Source organism: Nicotiana tabacum, chromosome 3 (genome assembly GCF_000715075.1).
Source record: "Nicotiana tabacum cultivar K326 chromosome 3, ASM71507v2, whole genome shotgun sequence".
NCBI lineage: Eukaryota > Viridiplantae > Streptophyta > Magnoliopsida > Solanales > Solanaceae > Nicotiana > Nicotiana tabacum.
The window spans coordinates 176,030,370-176,047,220 of NC_134082.1; the positions used below are offsets into that span (position 1 = coordinate 176,030,370).

The following is a 16,851-nucleotide window of genomic DNA, read 5'->3' on the forward strand; positions in this document are numbered from 1 at the left end:
GTGTGCGGCCGCACATCAAGATGTTCTCCAGGATCGTTGTCCCGACTTCGAAAGCTTATATCTTTTGATCTACAAGAAATTTTGAGATGATTCAAAAAAGAAAGTTGTAGCCCTTCGTGTCTAGTTTCAGGAAAGGTAATGACGCTATCATTTGGATATCTGTAGAGAAATCTATGGTCAAAATACGAAAGCCTAGTATGGAGGAAAACTATGGTGTGCAGCTGCACAATTTTTGTGTGGCCGCAGAGATTGGTAGAGTGCGTCCGCAGCACAATTGTGTGGACCACAGAAAGAGGTTTAGAGGAAGTACTATGTAAGCGAGGCTTAGGGTTTTATTTCATATTTTGGACCATGGGAGCTCGGCTTTGTGCGATTTTTCGTGGGTTTTTCAAGAAAATCATCGGGGTAAGTGATTCTAACTCGGATTTGGTTAATATTCATGAATATATCAATGTCTTCATCATTCAATTAGTAGTTTGAGATGAAAATTTGGGGAAAATTGTAGAAATTTCATAAAACAAATTTTTGAGGTTTGAATGTCGAATTGAAGTCAGATTTGAGTGAAACTAGTATGGTTGGATTCGTGAGTGAATGGGATTTCTAGTTTTGTGACTTGTGTCAGATTTCGAGACATGGGTGTGGGGGCCCGGTTTGAGTCGATTTCGGGTTCTTGGTCAAATTTGGTAGCTTTTCTTGTGGAAATTATTCCTTTAGCATATATTGATGGTTTATGTACTGATTGTGAATAGATTCGGAGCATCTAGTCGATGGGGCAAGAGCATAGAGGAGTATAGATTTGATCGGTTTGAGGTAAGTAATGATTGTAAATCTAGTCCTAAAAGTATGAAATCCCAGATTTCATGTCATGTGACTATTTTGAGGTGACGTACATGCTAGGTGAAGTTAAAACTGCATGCCCCTCACTTGTTTTAGAAAGAATTTCTGTAATCATGTTGGATGCCATGTTTAGGCCTTATGCCAGTGTTGTTTGGACCTTAGAGGTCTTTTATTGCTATCTTCTCATTTTTCGATTGGAAATCTATACTCAGTCATGTTATACTTATTGATTTCATAAATCGGTCTTTATTACTCTATTTTGATGCATATAAATGTTGTTTTGGGCTGAGGGCCCTATTTTTACTGAGAGCCCGAGTGGCTTGAGAGGTATATGATTGAGTGAGGTCGAGGGACTAATTTGTGAGGATATTTATGAGATCGGGATACACGCCGCAGTATGATTTACTGATTCATGACTAAGTGAGGCCGGGGGCTTGATTGATTTATGCCATGATTGGCTTGTTATAGCGCTTGGGCTGAAGGAGCCCCTCCGGAGTCTGCACACCTCCAGTGAGCGCAGGTACCTTCTGAGTGCGAGTACCAAGTGCCGAGTGACTGGGAGGCATGAATGACGGTGAGGTTTGCCCGAGGGGCTGTATATGAGTGTTGTTTGCCCGAGGGACTGTATACGAGTGATGTTTGCCCGAGAGGTTGTTTATGATTTTATCATTTTTGCTCACTTTTGCATTGAACCTTTGTTCGAAAACTATTGAAAGATGTTTTAAAAGATTTTACTAGAACTGGTTTTAAACAAGCTGATTTGATTCAAACTATGGTTTTAAAAGCGTGTCGTAGTTTACTGAGTTTCTGTGATACGAACTTTACTTGCATTTTTGCTTGTCACTACTTCTCAGCCTTTATTTACAGTTGTTACTTACTGAATTGGCGTACTCATGTTACTCCCTGCACCTTGTATGCAAATCTTGGCGTTTCTGGACCAGGTAGCATGTGTTGATTATTCTGTTGTAGATCCATCGGAGTTAGCAAGATAGTTGTCTGGCGATCGCAGCCCTGCTTTCCTTCTTCTTTATCTTCCTTTAGTTGTATTCAGTTATTTCCAGACTATGTTAGTCTTGATATTGTCTTTGTAGTAGATGTTCATGACTAGTGACACCCCGATGTCGGGCTTTTTTTCCGCACTATGTTTTGATTTGAATTCCTTTATGAAGGTTTTATATTAAATAGCTTTAGAATTATCTTTGAAATGAAAATATCGGTTTGTTTTAGTAAGGTGTCGGCTTGCCTAGAACCACGATAGGCGCCATCACGACAGGGTTAGTTTTGGGTAGTATGAAATAATAGGCTTTAAGACAGGGTTATCTTTTTTGAAGACTACGTATGCATGGATATACTACTATGAAATAATAGGCTTTAAGACAAGTAGACTTTTCTTCCTCGACAGTAACTTAATTACTTCGAATTAATGGTAACAATTGCAAGTCAATTAACTTAATTATTAATTCGAAGTAATTAAGTTACTGTCGAGGAAGAAAAGTTTACTTGTCTTAAAGCCTATTAATTCATACTAGTATATCCATGCATACGTAGTCTTCAAAAAAGAAAGAAGGTGGACCCGTACAGAAAATGAAATGACATGAGAACTTAGCTTGCTCCATCAATTCTTCGATATCATTGTGGGAACGCCTGTCACATATTGTGGAAAATTCTGTGGAAAATAATTCACATTTACTCCTATAAATGCCTTTTCATAAAGTTTTAGTTTCATGATTCTGATACCTTTGTTTTGGTATAACATAGTTTCAGATTTTAACAATGGCTTTGAAATTTTGCAGGTTAAGCCTTGTTGTATTATTGCTAGTGGTCGGAACTTTTGGGTTCCAAGCCACATCCCGTGACTTGCAGGTGTATTCTATGCTCGAAAGGCATGAGAAATGGATGAGCCATCATTCACGTGTATACGAAGATGATGTTGAAAAGGCAAAGCGATTCAACATATTTAAAGAAAATGTCAACTTTATCGAGTCTTTCAACAAAGATGCTACTCATTCTTACCAGCTTGGCCTCAATAAATTTGCAGATCTTACTAACGAGGAGTTCCAATCTATGGTTGGTACATATAATAATCTATCTTTCCTTCCAAAGACATCAAATTTGCAACCATTCAGCTACGAAAGTAAAATTTCCCTTCCTGATAGTTGGAACTGGCGAGAGAAAGGTGCTGTTACTGCCGTCAAAGACCAGGGTAGATGTGGTAAGTCCCAACAGAAAAAAAAATACTAATCAAAATATATATAATTACTACTTTTTATACAGTGGTTGAATATAGTAGTAAGTTATTACTCTATTTTTTAGGTTATGATATCATATTGTTGTAAAGAGTGACCTATTACTCGATTAATTTGATGATGTAAAAAATCAATGCAGTACTGTGTCACTTTGTCGGTCCACTAAACTTAAAACTCCAAATCAATTGATACATTAATAGCCAGTCTTTTCACTTGAAAATAAAAAATTGCAGGGTCATGTTGGGCATTTTCAGCAGTAGCAGCAGTGGAGTGGAAGGAATAAACCAAATAAAAACTGGTGATTTGGTTTCACTATCTGAACAACAACTTCTAGATTGCGAGACCACAAATAACAACGGTTGTGGGGGTGGTATCAGGACTGAAGCATTTGAATACATAGCTGAAAATGGGGGTCTCACAACAGAATCAAATTACCCATACACAGGAATTCCGGGGACATGCGATAGTCAAAAGGCAGATTCAACGGTAGTTACAATATCTGGATACAAAAGTGTGGATACAAGTGAATCAGCACTGTTACAGGCAGTGGCAAATCACCCAGTCTCTGCAGGTATTACTGTCGGCAGTGATGAATTTCGCTTTTACAACGGTGGAATTTTCAATGGGAAATGTGGGATGACTTCACGTCATGCAGTGACAGTGGTAGGGTATGGAACAAGTGAGGATGGAATTAACTATTGGTTGGTGAAGAATTCATGGGGAGAGAAACGGGGTGAAGGTGGATTCATGAGAATGGCTAGAGATATTGAAGATGGTGGAGTTTGTGGCCTTGCTACTCGGGCTTCTTTCCCTACTGTTTAATCAACGATTAATTAAGGCCTAAGTGCCGTATACTGGCAGAATATTTAAACCATATTGTTAAGGGATATATCCGTATGGGATACTATTTATGTTGGACCGCAAGTTTCCTGTTTCTTGTGATATCAACTTATTAATAAGAATTTTGAGAACTTTTATTAAAATTCCTTATTTATTATACTGAAATAATATTTCATGGTATATAATCTTGTGTCCCTCCCAGGACTATCATTTAATATGACTAACTTCAATTATAAAGTTACGTACGTTGGATCAAATATCAAGCTTGAAACATCTAGTTCCTGGAGGCCAGAGGATACAAAATTAGTACTAGTTCACTTTCCCATCTTAAAGCCAGTCAAACTAATTTAATTTGCAACTTCGTAGTGGAAATACGAGTAATCTGGTAGAAATTACTCTAGAGCAAAGTCGAATTGTTAGGACTAAAATTAGTATGGACAAATTCAGAATTTTAAGAGGATTGGTGTACTACCATACGAAAAGGTGAATCCAAAATCTATATTTACGTTAAACTTATAAGTTTTTATTATCCGTCCAGTGGCGAAGCCAGAAATTTCTTCAAGGGTGTTCAAACTTAAAAGAAGTAAGAAAAAGTTTCCGATTATGGGTGTTCAATATATGTTATATACATCAAAAATTAATATTTTACTTATATACACAGTGTAATTTCTGATAATTTTTCAATGAAGAATGGTCAATTAGCAAAAGGTGGCTTCGCCCTGGGAGTCCGTTACACTTTTAAAATTATAGGTTGAAATAATTTATTTTTTTTGTATTTTAGTACCATATCTATACCATGCATCATAACTGTTGGGAACAGCTAAACCCGTTAACTATATAATAATTCCTCTTTTCCTACAAGTTTTAAAAATTGACATTTGATTTGACAATATAAAAGTAGAACATAATTTTTAATCCGACAAAAGTTGGAAATTCTGAAAGAATAAAATAAACAAAAAATTTTAAAAAAAAAGGTACTTAATTGAGATTTTATACTTGGTCACAATTCCCTTGGGTGGGCCAAATTACATATAACCTGTTAGAAACTAAACTAAGATTAATTAGTAATTCTATGTTGTCTAGGATTTGATGATATTTGGTAGTTTATTAATTCATGGCTAGTTAGGTTTTGTTTACCAATTTTATATTGGAATAGGTTTTTGATTTTGTAGTAAATAGAGGTGCTACTACTTGTTTTCTTGTAGAAAGATTCAAGAGTTTATGAGTTGTGAAAAAACCTCCTACCAAGTTCTCTCCCTAGTTTAATCAATTTCTTCTATATAGTCTTTGTTGAATTTTTGCTTGTACCTAAATTCCTTTTTGGGTTCTTTCAATCCTTCAAATTGGTATCAGAGCCTGTGTGAGATTCTGTCAGAGTCGATGGAGATCCTAAAAAAATTATGGATGCTCCATATTTACATGATTGCCAAGTTTTCAAGTTTGATGACAAAAATAATTTTGAAGACTGGCATCAATATATGAAATATTTTTTCAATATTGTTGGATTATGGCCCATTATTGAACCATGATTTTAGGAACCCCCAGAAGGTACAACATTGACAGGTGATGCAGCTAAGCAATTAGAGAAAAATGGATAATTGGATTATAAGGCATGTTACTATCTTACTAGCAAGGTTGAATTGTGTGTATCTAGCAAATTTTTGCATGCAATATCAACAAAGAAGGCTTGGACAATCTTGGTGAATTGACATCAAGATTCCATCGAAGTAAAGAAAGTCAAATGGCAAGAGCTAAGGAGATAGTACAAGTAGGCCCAAATGAAACCAATAGAGTCCATTAAAGAATTTATTACAAAAATTACTAATATTGTCAACGACATGAGGACAAATGGAAAAGTATTATATGAAGTTAAAGTGGTTGAAAACATATTGTAGTCCTTAAGTATAAAATTTCACACGAAGAAGGTATTTCTTGAGGCTACTAAAGATCTTAGCACTTTTACACTTGATGATTTAGAAGGTGAATTGGTGACATATGAGATGACTCTCACACAAGACAAACCCGAAATAGTGGAGGATACATTTCAAGCAAAGGTGAATCAACCTAAAGCAAAAGAAGAGACAAGTTATCCTAAAGAAACAAATCTAAGAAGCCAGAATTTCAGAGGTAGAGGTCGTGGTAGAAGTAACTTTAGAGGTCGTGGTAAAGGTAATTTTTTTATCAACAAAAAAATAGTAACAATTTTCGGAAGGAACAAAAGGATGATCAAAATTTTCAAAGATGTGATAAATCTATGATTCAGTGCTATAATTGTGATAAATTTGGACATTATGAAAACAAATGTTGGTCTAATAAATCTGGTAATAAAGAAGTACATGCTAAGATGGCTGAAAATAATGGGGATAAACAAGAGACTTTAATGTTTTCTAGTTCTAGGGTTGAAGAAACTAAAGGGAATGAATGATTTTTTGATTTGGGTTGCAGCAATCATATGAGTATAAATAAGAAATTGTTCACTGATTTGGATGAAACATTTAGAGATCCAATGAGACTTGGAAATAACGCAAAGGTGTCTGCTGTTGGAAAGGGAAATTACTATAAAAGATGGTTCTTCTAATTTTATATCAGATGTGTTTTATGTGTCGAGTCTTCATCATAATTTATTAAGCTTGGGGCAACTATCAGAAAAAAGGTATGATTTGCAGTTTAAGTATAAGATTGGCACAATCAGTGATGATAAATTTGGACTAATTACAAAGTTTAACATGAACAATAGCCGTTTATGGCCTCTTTATCTCAATAGTGATGATTTACCTTGCTTTAGTTCTATAAACTGTGATGATACTTGGTTGTGGTATCTACGTCTTAGGCATTTGGATTTTGGTAGTTTGAAATTTCTTGCAAGAAAGAATTTGGTTGATGGTTTGCCTTCTATTGATTCTCCTGACAAGAAGTGTGAGTCATGTATTTTGGGAAAGAAGTACAAAGAACCTAATGCACCATTGCAGTTAATTCATTCAGATTTGTGCTCAGTTGAAGTTTCTTCTAATGGTGGTAGTAAGTATTTTATTACTTTCATTAATAATTTCAGCCGAAAGACTTGGATATTTTTTTTTAAATAAATCTGATGCATGTGATATTTTTAAGAGCTTCAAAGTTTATGTGGAGAAGCAAAGTGGGTATTTTATTAAAATATTGAGGACTATTAGGGGAACTAAATTTTTTGTTTGTGATGATTATTTGAATAAGTATGGTATTAAGCATCAATTCACAGCTAGATATACACCTCAGAAAAATGGTGTGGCTGAGAGAAAAAATAGAACAGTGATGGACGTGGTCAGATCTATGATGCATTCCAAAAATATTCCAAAAGGTCTTTGGGCAGAAGCTGTTTCCTGTGCAATTTATAAATTAAATAGGTATCCTACACAATTTAATTTTGGAAAATCCCACTTGAGGTCTGGACAGGTAAGAAATCAAATATTTCTCATATAAAAGTATTTGGTTGTCTTAGTTATGCTCATGTTCCTGATGCTTTGAGAAAGAAATTGGATGATAAAGCTGAAAAATGTATTTTTATAGGTTATAGTCACGAGATAAGGGATTACAAGTTGTTTAATAGAGATACAGGAAAAGTGATTATTAGCATAGATGTTACTTTTGATAAGCTGAGTTCTTAGGATTGGTCAAAGAAGGATTCTAAACCATCTAGGTCTCAACTAATAATTCAAGTCATAGAGGAAGAAAGTTCTAGCAGACATCAAGAGGAATATGTAGTACATCCTATTCAAGCAGAGACATCCAGACGCCTGCAAAGACAATACCAATTACCAACTCGTTTGCAAGATATGTTGTTGGCGATGATAATGATTTATCCGATGAAGATATGGTAAACTTTGCCTTATTTGCAAATTGTGATTCGGATACTTTTGAGGAAGCTGTTAAAGATAATTGATGGGTTCATGCAATGAATGAAGAAATTCACGCAATTGAGAAAACTAATACATGGGAATTGACTACTTTACCACCCTTAAAAATGCCAATTGTAGTCAAGTAGGTATACAAGACCAAGTTCAAACCAACAAGAGAAATGGAGTGCTTTAAGGTGAGATTAGTTGTTAAAGGATACAAGCATAAAGCAGGTATTGATTACTTTGAGGTACTGCAACTGTTGTTAGACTTGATACTGTTGGTATGATTGTTTCTCTTGCTGCCAATAATTGCTGGAATATTTTTCAAATGGATGTGAAATCTGCTTTCTTAAATAGTGTACTTGAAGAAGAAGTGAATATTGAGCAGCCTGTTGGTTATGTCAAAAAGGGTCAAGAAAATAAAGTTTATAAGTTGAAGAAGGCATTATATGGATTGAAACAAGCACCTAAAGCTTGGTACACTCTGATTGATTCTTATTTTATTGGATATGGATATATTTCAGATATGTCCATATGAGCATGCGTTATATATCAAATTCAAGCTTGGCAAAGATATTCTCATTGTGTGCTTATATGTGGATGATTTAATTTTTACTGGCAATAATTCTAAATTAATTTTTGAGTTCAGGGAGGCAATGATTAGCCAGTTTGAGATGAATGACTTAGGTTTAATGTCTTATTTTCCTGGCATTGAGGTATCTCAATTAGATAGTGGAATATTTATCTCTCAGAAAAAATATGCTGGTGATATTTTGTAGAGATTTAATATGGATAGAGCCAAATCAATTTTGACCTCTGTTGAAGAAAAATTGAAGTTGGTTAGAGATGGGACTGGTGACTTTGTTGATGCTACATGTTTTAGAAAATTGGTAGGGAGTCTAAGGTGCTTGACTTCTACAAGGCCTGATATTACTTATGGAGTTAGATTAATTAGTCGATTTATGGAGACTCCATGACAATCCCACTTGCAAGCAGCAAAGAGAATTTTGAGATATATTCAAGGTACGCAAACTGATGGTATATTTTATTCAAAAACTAATAATAGTAGTCTTGTGGAATTTACAGACAGTGATTGAGCTGGTGATACGATACAAAGAAAAAGTACTTCTGGCTATGCATTTTTTTTGGGTTATGGTATATTTTCTTGGTCTTCCAAAAAGCAACAAGTTGTTGCTTTATCAACAGTTGAAGCAGAATACATGGCTGCAACAAGTAGTGCTACACAAGCATTGTGGTTAAGAAGAATGCTTGTATTTCTTCAACACAAGAAAGACAGTCCTACAATAATTTTTTGTGATAGCAAGTATGCAATTGAGTTAACAAAGAATCCAATTTTTTATGGGCGTAGCAAACACATTGATATCAAATTTCACTTTATCCAAGACTTGGTTCAAGACAAGGAGATAGTTATTGAGTATTGCACGACTGGAGGACAAGTTGCTGATGTTTTCACAAAGCCACTAGAATTGGAGTTATTCATCAAGTTGAAGAAGATATTGGGTATGATCAAATTTGAAGATCTTGGTTTAAGAGAGGTTGTTGGAAACTAAACCAAGATTAATTAGTATTCCTACGTTGTCTAGAATTTGATATTTGGTAGTTTATTTAATTCGTGTCTAGTTAGGTTTTGTTTACTAATTTTATATTGGAATAGATTTTTGGTTTTGTAGTATTATAAATAAGGGTACTACTACTTGTTTTCTTGTAGAGAGATTCAAGAGTTTATGATTTATGAAAAAGTCTCCTACCAAGTTCTCTCTCTAGTTTAATAAATTTCCTTTATATAGTCTTTGTTGAATTTTTGCTTGTGCCTTATTCCTTTTTGGGTTCTTTCATCCTTCATAACAAAAAAAACAAGAAAAAACAAAAGAAAAAAAACATTCTAACCTCACTCGCAGAGGTGCACCTAAAAATTGCACCATATAACTCTTTAAGGTGTAAACATATATATTTAAGTAATTTTTTGACATATATATGCATTATCTAACATAATCTAAGAAAAGAAGTATAAATCCACAACCCTCCACCTAGATTCACCCACACTCAAAGTAGTTATGTTGCCTCCATCACGGCGCAATGGAGTCTTCACCTGAGCCACCATCCCTCCATCGTAGCGCAATAATATTTTTGTCGCGGTGGTTAACTAGTTATGTGTGCACCAGAATATTTTTTCCTCCTTTTCTTTGTTCTTATCTTGCTACAACAACTATAATTCTCTTATTTACAGAAAATTTTCCATGAAGAGAACGCACCGCATCTATTTAGAGTCATAACATAACGTGCTCGGTGGTCAGAACTATTATGTTCAAACTTCACTTCCTTAATATTTTTAAAATAGCATTTACATAATAATTTCAAACTAAATCAAGAGTACTAAAATTCAACTTTTATAGATACAAATACTTAGAAATCCTCTTAGGTTTTTCTTAATTTCCTTTTTTCACCTTCATGCTCTTATTTTATGAATTTTGTTTTGGAAAATATAACGACCTGGCCGGTTATTTCGAGAATTGTAGCCCTATTCCCTTAGTTTCTGCTCCTTTTGTGTTCTACAGTTGTATTATGGCTTACCGGGTTGGTTGGTTCGGGTCCGGAGAGCTTTCAGAGTAAATTGAGACTCTTAGTCTCCTAATTGAAAGCTTAAGTTGGAAAAGTTTAATGGATGTTGACTTATGTGTAAATGACCTCGGATTTGAATTTTGATGGTTCCGTTAGCTCTATTAGGTGATTTTGGACTTAAGAGCGCGTCTAGATTGTGTTTTGGAGGCCCGTAGTAGAATTAGACTTGAATTGGCGAAAGTTGGAATTTTGGAAAGTTTGACCGAGAGTATTGTAACGACCCGACCGGTCGTTTTGAGCTCTAGCGCGTCGTCCAGTGGTTTGAGGCTATAAGCAGTTTCACTTCAGGTATTATGACTTGTACGCATGGTCGGAATTGAATTTCGGGAAGTTCGAAGTTTATTTGGAAAGAGAATTCTCATTTCAGAAGCTTTAAGTTGAAAGAATTGACTAAGATTGGATTTTTGAGTAAACGATCTTGGAATCGGGATTCGAAGGTTCCAGCAGGTTCGTATGATCATCGAGTTTTGGAAGACCCGGGAACGTTTCGGCACCTATTGTGGAAGTTAGCATTTTTGGAAGAATTTCATAAGTTTGGGTTGAAGTCTATTTCAGTGTTATTAATGTCTATTTGGGATTCTGAGTCTGGGAATAGCTCTACATGGAGATTCTGGTGTTGGAAGCACAATCGAAAGTGAATTCGGAGGTCTGTGGGTCATTTTGGAGTCATTTGGCTAAAGATAGAAATTTGAAAGTTTTTGAGGAGTTTGACTGGAAAGGGACTTTTTGATATCGGAGTCGGAATCCAATTCCGAAAGTTGGAGTAGGTCCGTAATGTCGAATGTTACTTGCGTGCGAAATTTGAGATCAATCGAATGTAATTTGATAGGTTTCGACATCGAATGTAGAAGTTTGAAGTTCTAAAGTTCATTAAACTTGAATTGGGGTGCGATTCATGATTTCGATGTTGTTTGATATGATTTGAGGCCTCGAGCAGGTCCATGTTATGTTATGGGACTGGTTTGTGTGATTGGACGGGGCCCCGGGGGCCTCGGGTGTGTTTCGGCGTGGTTTCGGATCATTTCAGGCTGTTTTGCAATAGTTGTTGCTGGAGTCTGGTGTTGTTCTTCGCGTTCTCGAGGATCCTCTCACGTTCGCGAAGAAGGATTTGGCTTCAGGGACTTTGTTCTTCGTATTCGCGAAGATATCCTCGCGTTCGCGAAGAAGGAAATCTCTGTTGCAGAGGTCTGCATTCGGAGGCTCATATCTCGCAATCTATAAGGAATTTGAAAATAATTAAAAATGAAAGTTGTAGTTCTTTTTGTCTAGTTTTCAGAAAATTAAACCATATAGCATTTGGATTTGTGTACTAAGAGTTATGGCTGGTACACTACAGGCTGCCCGGGAAGATGAAGAAGAAATGTATGTTGCACAAGGCTGACTTTCGCAACTTATATCTCAAAATCCATAAGGAATTGGGAGATTACCAAAACATAAAAGTTGTAGATCTTGGTGTTTAGTTTTCAAAACATTAAACTATTTGTCATTTAGAGTTTTGTACTAAACGCTACGGCCATTATACTAGAGGCTATCTGAAAAGAGTTTGGAAAATGGTTTTTGAGAATTTTCTTCTACGCGAACGCGATGGGGGTCTCGCGAACGCGAAGAAGAGTCATCTGGGCAGTGTGTAAGTTTAAAGAAATGGGTTTGGTGAATCTCATTTCCTCCATGTGAGCCGACCTAGGAGCGATTTTGGAGCTTCATTTTCATCATCCATGTCAAGGTAAGTGATTCCCACCTATTGCAAGTTAATTACTTGGATTATATCTAGATCTTAACATGAAAAATCATGTAAATTAGTAGAAATTTTGGGATTTTGAAGAAAACCTAGGAAATTTGTATTCTTGGATTTTGACCACGATTTTGGACATGGAATTGAGAGTCAATTATATATTTGAGTTAGTGAGGTTGTGGGTAAACTTTATATTCGAATAATTTCGGAATCGGGCATGTGGGCCCGAGGGCGATTTTGTCAACTTTCAGGTATTTAAATTGTAAATTAATTTGTTTATGATTTTTTTATTATTATATATTTTATAGTTTGATGATCTCAAGTTTATTTAGGAAAATTAATTATGGGCATGATTGAGATAAATAAAAGTGTTTTACGCTGTATTACTATTATTGTGATATAAGGTTTTGGATTCCAAATGAAATTAAGCTTTGTTTTTATCACTGGCCTATTCTTATATACAGTCATGGTATTTTTATACTCGATTTGTTAATTTTTATGAGTAAAGCCAATGGGGGTTGGGATCAACTTCAGTAGAAATTGCTCCCGCAATTGTAAATGGACTCTCTGATTAATACAACGTGTCAGTAACCATTTTAACGACATAGAGTGCTTCCTGATAATTTATTAGGGAATATCAAATAAGTCTTTGGTCCATAAACTGCCTCAAATTTTCTTTTTCATTGACTTTCGGATGAACGTCATCTTCAATATCCATTTTGAAATACGAGAACTTTTTTTTCAGAATGAAGGGCATATTAATCTCTCTTTATGTCACTATCCTTTCCTCTATAACTAATGTTCTTGATTTTTTTTAAAAATTTTTTATTTAGAAGAAGAGAACGCAGAATAAGACAAATAGATCGAAATGTTCCTTGCTACCATATATTGGGACCAAAAGTTATGCAAGACTTAGATACAAAATGGTATGAACACTATAATAATAATTTTAGAACAAATCAAGAAGAATTATATTCACATATTTTATTCTATTCATGATAACGATTATTTTTAGCAGGAGCAAAAAAATGGAAAAGTTCCTTCCCGTGTTGAAGTTTTCATGGAATCTCGCAAGGGAAAACAAGTTGATGCTTTTCAACAAGATGTCATTGTAATGTCGATGTGTGTGTATTTTTTTTAATCTCCTTTCATAGTATACATTTGTACATATATTTAATTGATTTGTATTTTTTTTATTGTAGCTTCAATTTGACCAATTTAAAAAGCATCAAAAAGAATGAGAATTTTCTTTAAATGATGATGATATCCTTGAAAAAGTTCTTGGGGATGAAAAAAATAGATATTTTCGTGCATATGGATCCGGAAAAAATATCAGTGAATATTTTGATGGTAGACCAATAAAAGTATTTGTAACGACCCAACCGGTCATTTTGAACATTTATACTTTTTTCGGTTGTTTGAGGGTATGAGCAACTCCGTAGGAGGTATTATGACTTATGTAAATTATCGGTTTTTGTTTTCAGGTTATTCGGTATTTATTTGGAAGAATGATGCTCAACTTGAAGCTTTAAATTTGAAAAGTTTGACCAAGTTTTGAATTTTTAGTATTTGACCTCAGATTAGATTTCAGATGGTCTCGTTAGCTCTGTTGGGTGATTTTAGACTTAGAAGCGCGTCCGAATCGTGATTTGGAGGTCCATAGTGGAATTTGGCGTGAAATGGCGAAAGTTGGAATCTTGGAAAGTTTGCCCGAGGAGTTAACTTTTGAAATCGGGATTGAAATCCGATTCCGGAAATTGGAATAGCTCCACTATGTCATTTATGACTTGTGTACAAAATTTGGGGTCAATCGGACATGATTTGATAGGTTTCGGCATCGGTTATAGAAGTTTGAGGTTTCAAGTTCATTAAGCTTGAATTGGTGTGTGATTCATGTTTTTGTTGTTGTTTGATGTGATTTGAGGGATCGACTAAGTTTATATGGTGTTTTGGGACTTGATGGTACCTTTGGTTGAGGGCTCGGGAGCCTCGGTTGTGTTTCTTGGTGAATTTTGAGCGAGTACGGATATTTCGATACTCTGAGATGGTTTTGGAACAAAATATATGCGGACCGCAGAGGAGAGTGTGGACTGCACTAAAATTTCGTAGACCTCAGTGCGGACTGCACAATTTCGTGTGCGGCCGCACATCAAGATGTTCTCCAGGATCGTTGTCCCGACTTCGAAAGCTTATATCTTTTGATCTACAAGAAATTTTGAGATGATTCAAAAAAGAAAGTTGTAGCCCTTCGTGTCTAGTTTCAGGAAAGGTAATGACGCTATCATTTGGATATCTGTAGAGAAATCTATGGTCAAAATACGAAAGCCTAGTATGGAGGAAAACTATGGTGTGCAGCTGCACAATTTTTGTGTGGCCGCAGAGATTGGTAGAGTGCGTCCGCAGCACAATTGTGTGGACCACAGAAAGAGGTTTAGAGGAAGTACTATGTAAGCGAGGCTTAGGGTTTTATTTCATATTTTGGACCATGGGAGCTCGGCTTTGTGCGATTTTTCGTGGGTTTTTCAAGAAAATCATCGGGGTAAGTGATTCTAACTCGGATTTGGTTAATATTCATGAATATATCAATGTCTTCATCATTCAATTAGTAGTTTGAGATGAAAATTTGGGGAAAATTGTAGAAATTTCATAAAACAAATTTTTGAGGTTTGAATGTCGAATTGAAGTCAGATTTGAGTGAAACTAGTATGGTTGGATTCGTGAGTGAATGGGATTTCTAGTTTTGTGACTTGTGTCAGATTTCGAGACATGGGTGTGGGGGCCCGGTTTGAGTCGATTTCGGGTTCTTGGTCAAATTTGGTAGCTTTTCTTGTGGAAATTATTCCTTTAGCATATATTGATGGTTTATGTACTGATTGTGAATAGATTCGGAGCATCTAGTCGATGGGGCAAGAGCATAGAGGAGTATAGATTTGATCGGTTTGAGGTAAGTAATGATTGTAAATCTAGTCCTAAAAGTATGAAATCCCAGATTTCATGTCATGTGACTATTTTGAGGTGACGTACATGCTAGGTGAAGTTAAAACTGCATGCCCCTCACTTGTTTTAGAAAGAATTTCTGTAATCATGTTGGATGCCATGTTTAGGCCTTATGCCAGTGTTGTTTGGACCTTAGAGGTCTTTTATTGCTATCTTCTCATTTTTCGATTGGAAATCTATACTCAGTCATGTTATACTTATTGATTTCATAAATCGGTCTTTATTACTCTATTTTGATGCATATAAATGTTGTTTTGGGCTGAGGGCCCTATTTTTACTGAGAGCCCGAGTGGCTTGAGAGGTATATGATTGAGTGAGGTCGAGGGACTAATTTGTGAGGATATTTATGAGATCGGGATACACGCCGCAGTATGATTTACTGATTCATGACTAAGTGAGGCCGGGGGCTTGATTGATTTATGCCATGATTGGCTTGTTATAGCGCTTGGGCTGAAGGAGCCCCTCCGGAGTCTGCACACCTCCAGTGAGCGCAGGTACCTTCTGAGTGCGAGTACCAAGTGCCGAGTGACTGGGAGGCATGAATGACGGTGAGGTTTGCCCGAGGGGCTGTATATGAGTGTTGTTTGCCCGAGGGACTGTATACGAGTGATGTTTGCCCGAGAGGTTGTTTATGATTTTATCATTTTTGCTCACTTTTGCATTGAACCTTTGTTCGAAAACTATTGAAAGATGTTTTAAAAGATTTTACTAGAACTGGTTTTAAACAAGCTGATTTGATTCAAACTATGGTTTTAAAAGCGTGTCGTAGTTTACTGAGTTTCTGTGATACGAACTTTACTTGCATTTTTGCTTGTCACTACTTCTCAACCTTTATTTACAGTTGTTACTTACTGAATTGGCGTACTCATGTTACTCCCTGCACCTTGTGTGCAAATCTTGGCGTTTCTGGACCAGGTAGCATGTGTTGATTATTCTTTTGTAGATCCATCGGAGTTAGCAAGATAGTTGTCTGGCGATCGCAGCCCTGCTTTCCTTCTTCTTTATCTTCCTTTAGTTGTATTCAGTTATTTCCAGACTATGTTAGTCTTGATATTGTCTTTGTAGTAGATGTTCATGACTAGTGACACCCCGATGTCGGGCTTTTTTTCCGCACTATGTTTTGATTTGAATTCCTTTATGAAGGTTTTATATTAAATAGCTTTAGAATTATCTTTGAAATGAAAATATCGGTTTGTTTTAGTAAGGTGTCGGCTTGCCTAGAACCACGATAGGCGCCATCACGACAGGGTTAGTTTTGGGTAGTATGAAATAATAGGCTTTAAGACAGGGTTATCTTTTTTGAAGACTACGTATGCATGGATATACTACTATGAAATAATAGGCTTTAAGACAAGTAGACTTTTCTTCCTCGACAGTAACTTAATTACTTCGAATTAATGGTAACAATTGCAAGTCAATTAACTTAATTATTAATTCGAAGTAATTAAGTTACTGTCGAGGAAGAAAAGTTTACTTGTCTTAAAGCCTATTAATTCATACTAGTATATCCATGCATACGTAGTCTTCAAAAAAGAAAGAAGGTGGACCCGTACAGAAAATGAAATGACATGAGAACTTAGCTTGCTCCATCAATTCTTCGATATCATAGTGGGAACGCCTGTCACATATTGTGGAAAATTCTGTGGAAAATAATTCACATTTACTCCTATAAATGCCTTTTCATAAA

The 16,851-nt window shown here is 35.7% G+C and overlaps 1 pseudogene; it reads left to right on the plus strand.

The window, feature by feature from the left end:
• Positions 1-2,550: 2,550 nt before the first annotated feature.
• Positions 2,551-4,066, plus strand: LOC107773559 (senescence-specific cysteine protease SAG12-like; annotated as a pseudogene).
• The last annotated feature ends 12,785 nt before the right edge of the window (positions 4,067-16,851 follow it).